At 38.3% G+C, this 17,201-nt stretch overlaps 1 long non-coding RNA gene across 1 annotated transcript in view; it reads left to right on the forward strand.

Annotated features, from left to right (window-relative positions):
* Window positions 1–17,201, forward strand: part of LOC116442753 — a 128,747-nt gene that overhangs the window by 34,339 nt on the left and 77,207 nt on the right. The window contains exon 2 of the long non-coding RNA XR_004239636.1: window positions 7,854–7,944. This is a non-coding gene — a long non-coding RNA (uncharacterized LOC116442753). The remainder of the gene's footprint in view (window positions 1–7,853; window positions 7,945–17,201) is intronic.

Below are 17,201 nucleotides of genomic sequence, written 5' to 3' on the forward strand. Positions count from 1 at the left end.
GCAGGGAAATGCCAGAACACCCAGAAAGATGCAGATACTCCTTTTTAAGAAATGTGGTAAAGGAATAAACAACAGAAGAATGGGTTTTCCATTGAATAGAATTTGTCCGTATTTGAAGAATTTTTTTTCTGTCAAAACAAACATGCTCAACTAAATGGGCAAAAATACCAGGAAAATGGACTCCTTAAAATCAATATTATTTTGCTATGAATATTCAAAACTTGAAATCAAAACACGGTTTCTGCTAAAATCCAGCTACTTTCTGAATATACTTCAGAATTTTTTGACAACATGCGGTGTCCCTAAAGTGATATTAAAAAAGGAAAAAAAAGGTAATTTGAGTTGAGTAGAAATGTTTGTAAAGGGAAAACATGTTCTGCTGATCAACCGTAGCTACCATAAAGCCCCTCTCATTTCTGTGACTCCTCTGCATTAATGTAGCCTTTTTGGAAACCCTGAGGAGGCAATATGTATTCCTTCAGAGAACCACTAATTTTTTCAAAGACTCGTTCTTAGAAGAGAGGTACTTGGAGTGTTTAGACTTGCAGCCTGCACCAAAAAGCTCAATACATTTCACTAACTAGGAAACAAGTTATACTTCTGCAGCTTAAGCTTTCCTTGTCTTACATCTGAAACCCCAAATCACTTCTAGTTTTTTGTGTGGTATAGAAGTAATGTCCCAGAATATCAGTGTTCTAGTTTTCTATTGACTACAGGTAAATAACCAGCTAACTCTGAAAAGATAGGATATCAAGACATGAGTGTTTACAATAGCAAATCTTATAGTAACTCAATTTTTAAATACAATTAATTTAGAAAATTGAAAAAGGCAAAAAGAATATTTAAGGAAACTGGAATAGAGATCATTCTAAGGACTTTTTTATTCTTATCATGGAATTTCAGAAATACCAAAGACTTGAAGAAACCTTGATCTCCAAAAATCTAATCATTATTTATCATTTATCTACTGGCTTCTTTGGAAAGATAATACAGGTCTGCTGATACTGACAATGCTACTGTGTTTTGTCTGGAGAAGAGTGGAGTCACTAGCTGCAAGATCAAGAAGGTCTGTAAAAGGGTGAGATAGTGCTAGGTGTTATTTTTGAGCCCACATATTCCAAACACTGCATTGCCATCTCAGATGAATCGCCCTTCATTACATTTTTCATTGCATTAAGCAATGATACATATCTTAAAATATACCCTGTACTTTATGAGTACTACTTAAACACTGTTGTTTCTATGGAGACAGAATGATTAGCTCATTGCATTGACTTACTGCCCTGATTTTGTTTTCTTCACTTTTGCAACACCCCAAATATTTGATAGTTTCCTAGAAAAAATTCTCCATTCTACATACTTGATTTCACACATTTCCCTGTCATTTCTGATTGAGTTGAAGCAGCCCTTTTGAAAAAGGTATTGAAGTTAAATTAGATTGTAAGTGATAGTAAATGTGCCAAAATATTAGGGAGAGAGTTGCAATGTTTGATTGTGGTCACTAACGTCATATTTATTTTCATTTTCCAGCTAAAGCTGGTTCAAAGTTTGCCTTTTACGTTCTTCAGGACCCACACGTGCTCTCCTCATATTGCATAAGATAGCAAACAATGTCCCTGGGGACAGTTTTGGCCAGTTGTCTAAGTCCCTTAGGGCAAATTTCTTACAAATTTTTTGATCTAAAGCAATTCAACTTACGTAAATACTCTTTACTCTTCTTTCCCTATTCTAACCTGAGATCTCATTCCTATATTACTGAGGTTAAAGATGATGTCTGCATGATTGTCATTGACCTTCTTATTGATGAAGGGGTTAAACATTTCAGTTTTCTTAATTCATCTGTTACCTCTTCCTCTTTCTACTAATCTTCTTACTGAATGACTATGACTCACATCTCTTTGTTCATTTACAGTGCCCTTTCTTCTCATGTCCCCACATGCCTGTGCTCTTCTTTCGTACTCATCCTTGTTACTCTGGTTAGTTTCCACTTTCTTATTGTGACACTTTTAGGCTTGAGATTGTTGAAAAAACAGTGATTTTAACCAGGAGGTCTCCATCTAGGCTTGTCATTCCCTCTCCACATTGAGATAGATCATGCCCAAGTCTCTACTGTTCAGGAAACTGCTGTCTCTCCTTATGTATTTGTTGTTATTTTTCTGTTTGTTTGTTTCTTGTCTCTTTTATGGTTTTATCTTCCAGTCTCTGAATGTATGAAGTCTGCATGTTGAATTTCACTAGCATTTTTGCTACTCCCTTCCCTTCCTTTCTAAATATTATGGATTTCACAATTTCACTGTGATTTTCATGTTACCTACAACTTTTTATTCTCATCTATTCTTTTCATTGAATTCTTCCTTCTCACTGCTTCCAGCACATCCAGAATTACTACCTTTCCATATCCTGCTGGTTTATTTTCCCAGTGACAAAGTGGGGGACTAAAACCACTAAACAGACTCTGTCTAGTTGATGGGCTGCTTACATAAAGCTTCATCCTCTCGATAGGTATTCATGGTGGTCTGCCTCGTCTTTCACTGTAGTCCCCAAGTTTGTTTCCCTTTCCATTGCTAACCTTTTTTTGTCAGGTTTACATTGTGATTTTAAATCACCCTTCCTCATTTCCCCCACTTGTCCTTAATGAACAATTAATATTACTAAAATTACTTCTAGTAATTTTTTAGCATATTAATATACCTTAGTAAGTCTTCATTATGCCAGGAAAAAATTGAATTTTTATCATGTTGCAAGAGTATAATTTCTGTCTCTTTATTCTTGCAATGTCTACGCACACACAAAGTTTTTAAGTTTTCAGCTAATTGAACCACTACACTTTCTTTGGTCCTCTTCTGATCCTGTTATCATAAGTGACCAGTGGGTTCTTATTCAGTTTATCCTAAAACAATCCCAGTAAGGTTAGCAAAGCCTACATACAATGATACATTCCATGCTTTTCAAAGGGGGATTGCACTGTTACCACTACAAGGTAGAATATCATATTGAGAAAATCAAACTTTTTATTGAGATACCAGTTTTTCACCATACATTACATTTTGGAGCACATTTTATTTTTTTGATCCTTTATCGATGTCTGAAAAGATTATGAGGGCAGATCAGAAAGGTAAATTCTTCTGCCTCTTCTTCCTGAGACATTTTTGATCTCTTTTGGCTCCTGTCATTATCTCCATGTGCATAAAGAGCATGCGATAGTTAATACATGAGATCACTTTGTCTGGAAGGTCACAGAATAAGTTCCTCAAATGTTTTTCTCCCGATTGTGCAAGAATAAGAATAATGTGATGGGCAGCACTTTTAGGTGAAGCATGGTTCTCAGTTCTGCTTACAGTCCATGGTGTCACACATCAAATGATTCTAGCATTATTGTTGGTATCAGTTCATAAGAAATAGTGGCTCAGCATGCTAAAAATTAAGAAATGTGTTAAAAAAAACCTATTAGGAGCAGGTGTGAGACCAAAGCCAAACTTGTACTTTTTCACTTGCTGTCTCTCTTATTTTTCCTTCCCTGCTTTTTCACAGGATCTTTTTGTCATAATCACTCTCATAGCTCACAATTACAATCTCGTTAGACCGAAAACTTTTCATTCTTATTTGTTCAATGTTTAAGGAAAAAAACAAGCAAAAGAAAAGAAACAAGCCCTGGTTCCAACTGGAGACATTTGCAACTACTGTAATGTAAATAGTATGTAGCCCAGACATACAATGAAATGAGGGACTGCCAGTACTTTCTGGGCCCACACACTTGGAAGGCAGTGGAGGGAGCAGGAAATGATTAGCAGAGGGGAAAGGCAGAGCTCCACCAGGCAAAGCTGAGGAAGCTCTGCAGTTTCAAGAGTTGCCAGCCCTGCTCAGGGCTGTCTTTGTGCACATGTTGAGATGTGGAAGCTGCTTGAGGTCAGCCAACAGAGTTGTTTCCACACTCACTAAGATTTTGTCTTACTGGCCTGAAAGCACTCACAGGTTAACAATAAATAACAAGCATGTAGTGAAGAAAGGAAGCAAAAAACTCGTTTTGAATTTAGAGGTTGCCGATAGCACTAGCTGTGTTAGTAGCAGGAAAAAAAATGCATCATAAATGTCTAAAGCACCTGAGAGTCACTCAAAGGATGAAGAAAAATATTTATTTGGGCTCCCTGCTTGTTTTCATTCACATCTACGAGCTTGCACACACACACTAAACCCAGCTGTGTTCTTTGTAAATTTAAAGCAAAAATCATTTTATTGAGTCATCAGCTGGAAGAGGTATGAACTCTTTCAGTAAGTAGGAGCACAAGAGATTTTCCACAGGATCCTTTGAAAGTCTCCTTCGTCTGGGCTGAACCATCATGTCTGGCAGAAACTCACTTCTGCTGACTCCAAGACCCACATCCAGGACATGAATATTCATCATGTTACTCATGCTGCCTTCTTTTCCCTCTGATGTGTTCGACTCCCAGCACCAGGGAGACACTCAAGAGCAGCTGTGGAGATTTTGCCAGGTTTTACTGTTTGGCCTAAGCAGGAAATAATTTTCACATCCCATGAAGCTTTCCAGTACAAGGGAGTTCTTTTCTTTCTTTTTTTTTTCTTTTTGTTTTTTTCTACCCTGCTTTAATAAAAAATTCTTGACTAAATGAAAGTTTTCAGTGAAGAAAACAAACAATTCCTCTTACCCACCCTAAACTAAATCAAACCAAGAAAATAATCCCCAAATCAAGAAGAAAGGCACATTTTCCATGATTCAGCCCCCAGATCTGAACTGGGATGCCCTGACACCAAGTTATCTTTTATTTCAGTAAACATTATTTCAGTCTGTCTCCTCCCTTCATTCCCCACTTGAAATTCCAGCTTGAATCTAAGAACTTGTTTTCCCAGTAGAGCTTCACTGAACTGACTGCTGAATTTTCAGGTTCTAAAAAGTATAAAAATTTTATATTTTTCTATAAACAAAAAAATTCCTGCCTAGCTTTACTTGTAGCATTATTTGAGATCCTTTAAGAACATGTGAGAAAATTTATTCAAGACTGCACAACTTGAAATACAATGGTTCATATGACTTCTACAGCCTCTTTGTAAGATGATAGAATCACAGGATCACAGAATGGATTGGATTGTAGAAAACCTTAAAGATTCATCCCCCCTGCCATGGGCAGGGACACTTTCCATTAGACCAGGCTGCTCAAAATCCCATACAGCCTGGTCTCAAACACTCCCAGGAATGGGGTATCCACAGCTTCTCTGGGTAACCTGTTCCAGTTCCTCATCACTCTCATAGCAGAGAACTTCTTCCTAATATCCAATTTAAACCTGTTCTCTTTCAGTTTGAAGCCATTCCCCTTTGTCCTGTCACTACATGCTCTTTAATAAATAGTCTCTCTCCATCTTTCTTGTAGGCTCCCTTCAGGTACTGGAAGGCTGCAGTTAGGTCACCCTAAGCCTTCTGTTTTCCAGGCTGAACAATCCCAGTTCTCTTTCTTAGTCTTTCCTCACAGAAAAGCCCCAGCAGGTCCATGTCCTTCCTGTGCTGGGTACCCCAGAGCTGGATGCAGCACTGCAGGTGGGGTCTCACAGGAAGAGAGGGACAGAATCCCCTCCCTGGCCCTGCTGCCCACGCTGCTTTGGATGCAGCCCAGGACACGTTTGGCTCTCTAAGGCTGTGGGTGCACATGGCTGGGTCATGTCCAGCCTCTCACCCACCAGCACCCCCAAGTCCTTCTGGGCAGGGCTGCTCTCCATCTGTTCATCTCCCTGCCTGTGTTGATACCAGGGGGTGCCCCCAACCCAGGTGCAGCACCTTGCATTTGGTCTTGTTAAACCTCATGAGATTCCCATGGACCCATTTCTCAAGATTGTCCAGGTCCCTCTGGATGGCATCTCCTGTTCTTCAGGTGTGTCAACAGCACCACTCAGCTTGGTGTCATCAGCAAATCTGCTGAGATAAGTTGTAGTACACAAAAGGATGCTATCCAGTTCCCACACTTGTCTACTGGAGCTTACAACAAATGGGAGAAAGATGACAACAGTTGCCTCCTTCTGGGTAATTGCAGGAACTGTGGGATCCCCATTAAATACCCTTTGTGGCTGGAAGCAGGACATGGGGTGCTGTGCAAGCCCTGCTTGCTGCATGACCACCACCTGGGAGCTCTAACATAACCAGAAGGCCATCAGCCTTAACAATGCCAGGAAAGGGAAGTCTGTGAGATGATGGTGGTACAACATTTTACAGGTTTCGAATACCCCAAATGAATAAATAACCCCAGTTTTGAAATAGGCAATGAATTGCTAGTATTATGGCTAGGCACAAAGATAAGAAGAAAATGAAGATGCTTCTATAAGATTAAAGGCCAATTTTATCTAAGAGATACAGAAAACCACATCTAAAATATTATTGCCTAAAGGAGAAGCTATTAATACTGGAATAGACAAAAGTGGTAGGGTGATGAGCCTATAAAATACAACATAACGCATGTAACTCTTCACAGAAAAAAAGCAGGAATCTGCACTAGCTTAGTCATTGGTTAATGTTAATGTTTGCTATTAAAAGAGGTGAGTTGAGTATTAAAAGAGGTGGCTTCTACAAAAGAATAATTCTATTCAGGGGAATGGGTCTATTTAGCCTTAAAAAGACTTTTCCCATTAATGCAACCCGTAAACTCTCATGTAGATGTTTGACTCAGTCAAATATTTTGCATGACACTGGCACATTTGACAATAAGATATTTGTGTATAACCTGAGCTTTAAAACACATTTTAATATCTCATTAAAATTCCACTTGGAGAACATATGGCATATAAAAATTCATTTGTTATCTTGATTGATGGCATTTCAGTGAGCACTCTTTGATTTTAGAATCAAAATATAATCTTAGACCTAATGAAGCAGGCTGTGCAGGCTGAACTTTTTGTAGCTTCCCACAAACTGCTTCAGTATTTTTTGGCAGCAATGTTGTGAAACACATCAGAAGGGACAGATCAAACATACTTTTAAAATATGTAGTCTGGTAATAATTGTGATTATATGTGCGAGAGATAAAACAGATATTCAATGACTGATAACTTTAAATAATGGAATTAATAATAAATGGAATCATCTGGGAGAAATGGAAATATTCTATACAGGGAGAATTGTTTCCATTCTGGGTGGGACTGAGGGAAGGTGAACCCAATCTTAACAAGTGATGCAGTTTGAAAAACAAGTTATGCAGTTTGAAAAACAAGTTATGTGAACAGTGTGTGAAACATGAATGTCAGCAATGTACCATTAGGTGGTGGCTGAAGGAAAACAAAGAGGTTTTAAATCTGTTGGCTTATATACACTTGAGAAAAGCAAAAGAAATCTTATAATCAACAACAGCTGAACTTCCTGAACTCTTTTATGAGTCCTGCATCCTGTGTGTATCTTTGTGACAGAAGCCTCCTGAGCATTTCAATAACTTGGCTTGCCAGTTGCCAAGATTTCCATTATGGAAATCCATATCCAGACAGCAACAGACCCTGTCTTGTTCAGACACCTGTCTCAAAATCCCCCTACAGAGATGCATTTTTTGCTCTTGATTACAGGGAGAAACCTAAACGTTCAGTGCAAACCGAACAATTGGATTTTAAATGGCTGCAAATAGCATAAAAATATGTTATGACTATCTTACAGACACACAGAGCAGGAGTAGGAATAAGTGTAGGAGAGTTCAGCCTGTCACATTCAGTTCTTCTACGCTGCTGCTTTGGGAGTTTCTCCAGGACTGTGCAAATATGTACAGCATGCATCTAGCTTAGAAATTTTTACTCCACCTCTGAAATGCTTAATTTTGAACTGCATGTTTTGTTTATCTTTCTTTCTTTTTCCTTTTTTTAATTCTCATTAGCTTAAGAAACCTGAAAAAGCTCAAGAGAGAATGGAAATGCATCAAACCATCCCTTCCTCCTCCCACTTGCGAGCAGTGCTTTATTTTAGAGGTAAGTTTGGGTGCAAATGCCTGTGCCAGACATAGCTGTACATCATCCTTTCATACTGAACCTGGGCCTGTTGCTTGGGTCTTCCTGCATAACTTGGTCCTTTACCTCACAGAATATGGGATAATCTTGTGAATTGCTTTTAGATTGAGTTTTAGGATTATGGAATTTTGCCCTGTCTCCAAAGGGGAATAATGAGTTACTCTTTTGTGCTGGTAGATTAACAAGGTCTCTTTTTCCCTAGATAGTTAGGAAATGCAGAGGCTGGCTCAGTGAAGCCCTTAAGGGCTCTTTGTACCTCAAAGCCTACCATGCTGTGGATGAAGGAGCATGACATGACCATGCATCCCTTCTTACTCACTTGGGCCGTGTCATGCTCCTAGAAGAGGCATTACCTTCCATATAAGCCACCATCAATCTTAAAACCAAGTTTTCTGAAGTATATACATATAAAAATTCAGGTGCAAAAATGTCTCATATCTATATTATATCCACATTATTCCCACAGAGACCAGATGTTCTTTCTGAATGATGATGATGATGATGATGATGATGATGATGGTGATGATTGCAAGGGCAGCAGGTGCTGGGAAATTTGTTATTGCAAAGCAGAGAAGTTCACAATAACAAACCCCACCCTCTCTGCCAGCATGTATTGAGTACACATTACACCACAGACTAAATTTATGCTTTCCTCAAGTTCCTTTTTAGCTGCCTTTTTTTTTCTTTTTTTCTTCCCCCAGCTTAAAGCTGATATATTTCTTATTTAAGGTTTTGATCTGTTCTCACCAGGACTGCTACAGGGTTATGGGATTTGATATGTCATTAAGATGGGCCACGTGCAGTTCAGGGCAGTACATTAATGGCCGAGAGTGGGTTATTCAGAACTCTCAGGCTCTCCAACATGCCATATACCACCCTCCTCCCCCTCACCCACAAGATCAGACTTAGCTCACGTTTGTTTTTAGAAAGCAGAACTTGAAGCCAGGTATTTTGCCACAAACATTTTCAGGCTTACAATCCAAGCAGTTGTAACTGAATGCTGTCTCTCACATGGAAAAAAATTCTGAACATGCTGTACATTCTTCAGTGCAAAATAAAATCCAGATGGCCTTTATTTTACAAAAAGAGTGGGACCAGCAGATGAAGAGACAGAAGTCCTTTCTTACTCGCATCCATTTCCAAACCTTGATAAAAAAAAGCAACCAGCCGAAAGCTCTTGTGACTGGCCAAAGGCAGGCAGTTACTGAATTATGAGATAACAATATGAGGAGAAACATGTTCTTTCTAAAAATAAAAGGACATTACCAGATGCAAATTGAATTAGTATAGGTGTTTATCATCTTGCAGTCCAACAACTCAGTTTTCAAAAAAGAACTGGACAGCCTGGAATGTGGAAAAGTCAGGTCTTGTGAAGAACATAGGTTGCTGTCACAGAACGCTGGGAAAAAAAAGTGGAACAAGGTAATTTTGAGTCAAAAATGAAGATGTTCTGTTATTGATAAAGGCTGGATGGAATATTCCAGGGCTATGAAGATACTTTCTCAATTTCTTTCAAAAGAGAATTTAAACATGGTTCCGCTAGTTTTGTGCTGGGGTGGAAACAGTTAACTAATGGTCAATTGATGCCCTCTTCCTGCCACAGCATACTAAACCCAAGAAGAAATAAGAAATGTTCCACAGTATCCATTTAAAATTCACCTAATATTTTCAGAAAATTCACTGATTCATTTGCACAAATAATGAAGGCAGACATTCCTTTTATTTTTCATCAACATTACAAAGGGGGCTTTTTTGAAACGTGTTTTGAAATGTTTCTATATATATAACTTTATAGTTGCTGTTTACTCTTATGACCCCCTTCTCTTCCTTCCAGTTTTTCTTTTAAAAAGGGAAAAGTAGAGCAAAAGCACATCTAAAAAAATGTGTACTTTAGCCAAAAGAACTTTTTTTGTCTTTTAAATTCCTTAAAAACATTAGGAAAAAGACTGAGAATTTTTTTGGATTTAAAAGTTCATATTTAAACAATACCCTCCATTATGGTGGGAGGATTTAGATCTAGATCTATTAACAGCTTTGAAGATAAGCCAAGAACTCAATCCTCAAAAATTAATTAAGTGAAAGTACTAAACATTTCATTTAGTTTGGATGGGAGGAGAAAGGGAGGGATCTGTATGTTTCAGTGTGGCAGGAGAATTGAACAAATTAGGAAACTGCCAGGGATACTGAGGAGTTTTCTTTAGATTAAACAGAGATACAAAACAACAAAGCAGTAATAAAAAAAAAAAAAATAGTAGAGCAGAGAGAGTGGTTTTCCCTCCAGATTTTCCTCTTGAGTTCACAAACTGTATCACAGTGTTCTAGGTGCTGTAATAAGGGGGAACAGCCCTGACTTTTTTGGATGAAATTTTGTTTGATCTAAAGCACTGGAGTTTTATCCCTGTTTTTAAAATAACATAGAAGGTTTTGTTTTGCTCCAAAAATTCCTAAGTGAAATACTGATAGAAAAAGAAAACTTTAAAGAAAACCTCCACAAAATGCTGTTGCAGTTTCTAAATTCTCCTAACCCACTTTTTTGGTGATTTGTGAGAGGAGGCTGAAACCAGAGCTGTACAAACCCCATTTTTTAGCATGTGCACATGTACGTGTATGCATGGCTATGTGCACATAAGCATACGGACATCGATACGTGTCTGTGTGTAGGTAAGGATAAGAAACACCCCGGTCCCGGCAGGTCTGCTCCTAACCTGAGGCTGTTCCATTGATAAGCCCCTGTGATCCATAGCACAGCCTGTCCTGGCCAGGTGCTGCCCCTGGCTGTGCCCCTGGAGCCCAGCCCTTGCTGCGAGGCTGTGTCCCAGGGTCGGGAAGGCAAGACCGGCACTGCCAGAGAGGTGTGCAGCCACAGCCTCATGCAGTCTGAGGGTGCCTCTGGATCCTCCCACCAGCTGTTCTGCCTTGTGCTCTGCAGGCTGGTTGCTGTCCCACGGCTGTGGCACGGCCCCTCTCCATCGAGCCTGGGATCCCGCTGGTAGCTCCAGGGCAGGTGCGCAAGAGCCAGAGTTCAGGGGAGAAGCACCAGTGTTAACTACAGAGCTGAGAGACTTCTTGCCTGAGGGAAACGGCATAAGACTGTAGCTAAATGCAATCAACAGCTAGAAATAGCTGCTTTCATTTGGATCAGAGGTTGCCTATCTCTAAATTGGCTGCTGTGAAGGAGAAATAAAAACAAGAGCTGTGAGTCACAGGTTCTGAGGGAAGGGATGTGTAAAAGACTGTAATGGATTCCTCCCTGCTGCCGACATCCTCCAAACTGCCCTTGGGCTGTAGTTTGATAAAGGCAATGAAAGCTGATATTTCCATACCCAGATACTTATTTAGCCAATATTAGCAAACCAGCATAAGCTGAAATACATTGCACTCTTTTGTATGCTCAGATCTGAGACACCATGAGAACAGCACTGAAATGATCTGATTTCATGTTCCTTAATGAGTTTGCCTGCTACCAGAGACCTCTCACATGCACTCGGCTTTGTTCCAGAAATGACTAAGAAAGCTTTCACTCAGGGCCAGACCTCTAAAACCAAAAAGAGTTGGACAACACTACCTGTAAACTATGCAGACAGTTTTTAAACATCTTGTTGAAGCTATGCTGCTGATAAAAACTCGCAATCTTAATATTCAACCATATTTGCTTGATTTTTTTGTTGTTTATATGCTTTATTAAAATTCCTTTCCTTACAAGAAGTCTTACATGAATTACATGACTAAAAAATTTAGAGAAAGCAAATGCTACAGCAGTATAAGTACAGCTGGAGGAAATTCCTGTTTTATGTAAGCCAGAAAGCGATTTGTGTTTTCAGTAGGTAGTTATGTGTTTGTGGGTTTGTTTGTGTATCTTTATATTACACATTCTCTTCTAATGTGCCCAAAATCTATGTTTTCTGTATCATTGTTCATTCATATTCCACACAAGTCTATCTATTTCTGCTACAGCTTCTTTTGTTGAACTTGGTATTCCAGACAAGGACACGCAATTGATTTATACAATCCTATCATTCATTTGATAACATTTCTGTACCTTTGTTTACACATTGTTTGTTTTTATCAATGAAGTTATGTCTTCAGCACACACTTGAGTACTCATTCTGACTGATAAGATACCTTCATGGGTGAATAAAGCTATTTTGGATTTTTGATATTTCTATGAATACTTCTCACTGTTCCTTTTTCAATCTTCTGTTTATCAATCCTGGAAAAGTAGTTTGATGACACATTCAGCAACAGTATTAGATTTCCCTAACATTCTACAAGGAAATTTGTGTTGTCTGGCAAAGGTACTATCTGATGCCACAGGGAGAAGAAGTTCCATGCATTTTTTAATTGTTTATTAGGTTTTATTTCAATGACAAATTGTGTCTTATGGAACCAGGCAAGAGTTTAGGAAATTTTTGCCCTTTAAGTTGTGTGATTGCTCATATAAAAAAACACAATGAATTTTTGAAAACACATGGAGTCTCTTTTAGGAGTCAGTGAAATAAATTTGAGTCTTTTCTATTTTTTCTTTTTTTTTTTTTTTTTTTTTTACTTCAGTAAGCTCCAGGTGAGGCCTTGAGACTGAATTTGGCCCACACAGTGAAAATCTGTATTTTAAAATTTAAATATTCTCTGAGAAAGCAGAGAGCCAAGAGGATTAATTAAGTGTTTTTCCATGTTTTCCAATGCAATAGAACTGCCTTTTGGAAATGATTTTGGAGACTACTTTGAAAATCCTACATAGTAATAGTAAAGGTTTAACAACAATGCAGTAAACATATCAAGTTACTGTACTTCATTCTGTTCCACCTATTTTATCTGGAAAGTAACAAGTTATATTTGAAAATTGTGTAGAAATGTTTGTGAAAACTGACTGCTCATCTTACTACCTAGCTGTGCGGGTAACAAATGGAAGGAGTCTTTTTCCGTGTTTGTTAGGCCTTACTGTATGACACTCCCCAGAAAAAACTGATGTAGGAGCCAAAGGATCCTGGGACTAATCATATGGCAAAGCAATTGCCTTATTCTAGGGAAATCAGTTCTCATCTCTGTATAATTACTGTCCTTCCTGTCTGTGGTCTACTTCATCTAGACTGTAAGTTTTTACATGCAGTAAAATGAGACCCATTTCATCATATGTTAGCCTTAGAAAAGTAAGAATCTCATTTCAGTTAGTTTTCCAGGCTCCCTGTACATTTAATAAAGAGAAAGAGAGAGAGACACTTCAGGGGATGAAACATTTTCCTTGTCTAAGACTGGAATAATACTAATTGCTCTCTGAACAATATTCTCACTACCTCTTCCTAATGACAACACTTTAAACCAGATGTTAAGCTATGAACAGATAGAATTAGGTGAGACAACTCAAGCCCTTTTGTACATTGCCTGACACCTTATCTCAGTTGCAATTTCCAGATACGACTTCAGTAGAAATAAATAACAATCTATTGGGCCAAATGGAGGCCTGACATTGTTTTACTGTCTTTTGGTGAAAATCTCATAGAGATGTTAAGTTTTCAAGGGAGTTCTCAGCCTGCATTCAGCAGAAGACCAAACCATATGTCTGCAATGGTTGTTTCTTCCCTTATTTATATATTATATGGAGTGAGGCAATATTGGCTAACTCACTGTTCTATGATACAATACCTCAAGGGCCCCAAAATGAGATCTGATGAACTTGTGAGCTTCATAAACAACATGCCTTTTTAGGAGCAGCAGAGGATCTCTGCTGACCTACCTCCTCTGCAGGTGCAAGCCCACCTTGGTGTTTAGGCCAACTCTCATGTCACGCCCTGGTCCCTTATTATGCCACAGGGCTTCAGAAAGAAAGAAGTGAGAGATAGGTTTGTTTCTACTCATGCTAACTCAAAACTGAATTTATTATAAAACTGCATAATCTAAATCAGCTTTAATATAGTTTTATAGTCCATTAGTGCCATTCTTAAGCTGCAGAAAGCCTAAATTACAAACCTAGCCCATAGTTCAAGATATATTTTATAGCAGTGCATCAAAATGGAGGCTGTTTATTCAACTCCTATGTTAACTTCTCTTAATATCTCACCAGAGCTTTCTAACCCAAAAAGATGGATTTTCAGTTCACAGTTGCTGCACATCCCTAAAAGCTCACACAGAACTTACTCTTTAATAAAATTACTCACTAGAAATATATTTTAGAGAATTGGTAAATTGCCAGAGTGAGGTTCTGAGTGACTAGATACCGTCCAGTTCAAAGCAAAAGGCTCTGCTGCAGGGCTTTCTGTATGGGCAGCGTCTTCTCTGTGAAGGTGTTTTGCCCTATCAGTGATTTTGTGCTAACTCAGCTGTGCTGGACCCTGTGGAGCAGAGATAGTGAGTAATGTCAAGGTGCTGCAGACTTTTCACCCATCCTTAACCAATCCATGTCTGGGCCCATCTTCCACATCTCACTGTACAAAAATATACATTGTGGGAGTTGTACATGAACAGAAGTTTTGGATTGTATCTTACTCCACTTATGTACCTACACACAGGGGTAAATTGTGTGACTTTATAGGCCTTGGTACACATATGTTGCAAATTGCCTTTTTAGTGAATCCAGAATCACAAATGAAAAATGACACAACTAAAGTTTCTTCATAGCAGAATCCCCAAGCATTTCTGTCAGCAGTTGTCTTATCAGATATCCAAGTTCAGCTGTTGCAGGTTTTTGTTTTTACTTAGGGAAAATTCCATCTTGTGAAATAATTGTCAAGAGTTCTTGGAAAAAACATGAAAAATGAGAATGAAATATTCATGATTCATATGCTAAAATTCACATTTTTCTATGGTCTCTGAATGTTGATTTCTGAAAGGCACAGCAAATGGAAAGAGAAGCTTAGCTTCAAAGGGGATGTTATGAAGGTAAAGAATCTGATTTAGCAGTTCTACCTTTGTTCCTCCTTATGTCTGTTAGGTGGGTTACTGCCTCTTCTGTCTCTTCTGCCCCTGTATTTAACCTCATTTCAAAGGACAGCTGTATTTCATCACTCATAGCATACTATGAAAGCTCATTAGGTGAGAGGTCTTCCTTTTCAAAATGTTTTAAATATATTAATTATTTTCTAAAGTATCTTGAGCACATTCTAATTCAAAGTTAAATAATTTCAAATAAATGCATTATGATGTATTCTTTCACTTGCCAGGATCCAAATAAGAGGGAAAATATCTCATTTGAATTCAGTATAGCTTTTGAGTCCTTGAGATACACTTTGCCAGACAACAGCAACCAGTTGAAAGTGAGGGTATTAGGTATTCAACAGGGGTAACTAATACTTCCTAAAATATATGTGTTCTAATTGGTAATATTCAAAACTTTTAATTTTCAGCTTTGCTACCTCAAAGCAAATTATGATTTGTCTATATCACAGAAACTCCAAATGAAGAAAACTCACAAGTGTATTCCTCAGGCAGGTCAGAAGAAACAAGCTTCTATTTACAAAAGTTGTATTTGTGTACTTCTCTCTCTGAGACTGCACTGCCTGTCAAAGCTGGTCTCTAGGAACCATTATGACCTATCTATTCTTTGTATATCACAGCACATTTTTTTAAAGTGAGAAAGAAACTTCACAAGGTGTGAAAGTTATGATCTTCAAATATATTCTATGAATTCACATATAGAAGGACAGACTTTTTTTTCTCATTAATTGTCTCTGTCTTCTGCTAAACTTTGGCATTCATATTTGTGTGTGTTGCATTAGCAAATGAAATATCTTTTTTGACTTAAATAATAGAGAGATATTTTCATGTAAAATATTTCATGTGCTTTTTAGATTCTAGTGTGCAGAGTACACAACAAATATACAACTAATTTCAGGTAAACTGACTCAACCCTTTATCAAATCGTGCATATAAAGGCATTATCAGGAGATACTGCTTCTATTCCTAAACTAAAAGAAAAAAATGTCCATTTCGATTAAATTAATAAGCTTCAGTAAGTCAGTAGAACAATGCTAAGTAATGCCAGCAGGATCTAGCTTAGAGCATAAAGACTGTTTCCAATGCCAAAAGAGCTCATTATGGTTTGATAGCCAGATTTTGAAAAGACAAAATGTACCAAGAGCAGCATGGATCTTTATGATCTTCAGAAGTGGTTTTAGGACGGAGTAGTTTTGGAGGGTTGAGCTAAAGTCATATTGTAATTCCATGGAGCAGGGACTTCCTCTCAGCCGTTTTGCTTCCTGTAGTAATCCATTTCCTCAGCCAAATGTTTTGTTTTAATTCTGGCCACCAAGAGATAAAGCTTCTCTACCTGAATGAGACCTGAACTCCAGAGTCCTCTGGATTCTTACCTGAACCCTGATAATGACATTTTCTTTTCCATAGGTCTCTTACCTATTCTTTCTTTTCTCCCCTTGGCACAAGTTCTGCTGTGTTTACGTCAAGTCCTGTTTCTCTTGGGAATTAAGCATTTATTCTGCCTTGTTGTTCTCTAAAATTGGCCTCAAGACCTCAAGCCACTCAGCTCCTGAGCAGAATCCACATTTTCGTCAGATAGAAATCCAAAGTGTCTCAGTCAGGAATCCACAATACTCACAAGACAGATTTGTGAGCAAGAAATTCTGAGGACAGGAAGAAATCTTAGATTTATTTTGCATTTTTTGAAAGATGCCTACATCCTCTCAGGATTCTGATTTAGGGGTATGAATAGCCTGAGTCATTATCTGAGGATTAAGAAGAAAAAAGAATATGTCTACCACCTCTGATGATTAAACATCTGAGCCTTGTCAGGACTTGCATGAATGTGAACAGAACCTTTAGTAAGAGTATGGATATTTTCAAAGTGCTTTAGTGGCACAGATGCAGGTATTTAAATGTTGTGAACTCCAGCAGCAACCTAATGAAGGCTTTGAGAACTTTGATTTTGATCCTAGACTTAAGTTCTTAGGTCCTTTGTGGCACTTACATGACTATCCATGAGAAAGTGTTTTTTTGTGTTTAAGGAGTTGTGTTGCTCCTTTCTGTACAACTGTGACTCTGAATGAGGAGGTGCTGATGGTGGCTCATCCTACACAGCCAGAGGGGTCTGAGAGGATGATTTACCAGAATGAAAACCGTACCTATAGTTGCTTGTTCCATACTGTAATGTATGGACTACTCACACTTGTGCATATTTGAGTATATTATCCACTGCACTCTTTTTACTTCTGTTTTTTTGGGTTTTGGTTTTGTTTTGTTTGGGGTTTTTTTGGATGGCTTTTTCCCTCTGT

Source organism: Corvus moneduloides, chromosome 4 (assembly GCF_009650955.1).
Source record: "Corvus moneduloides isolate bCorMon1 chromosome 4, bCorMon1.pri, whole genome shotgun sequence".
NCBI lineage: Eukaryota > Metazoa > Chordata > Aves > Passeriformes > Corvidae > Corvus > Corvus moneduloides.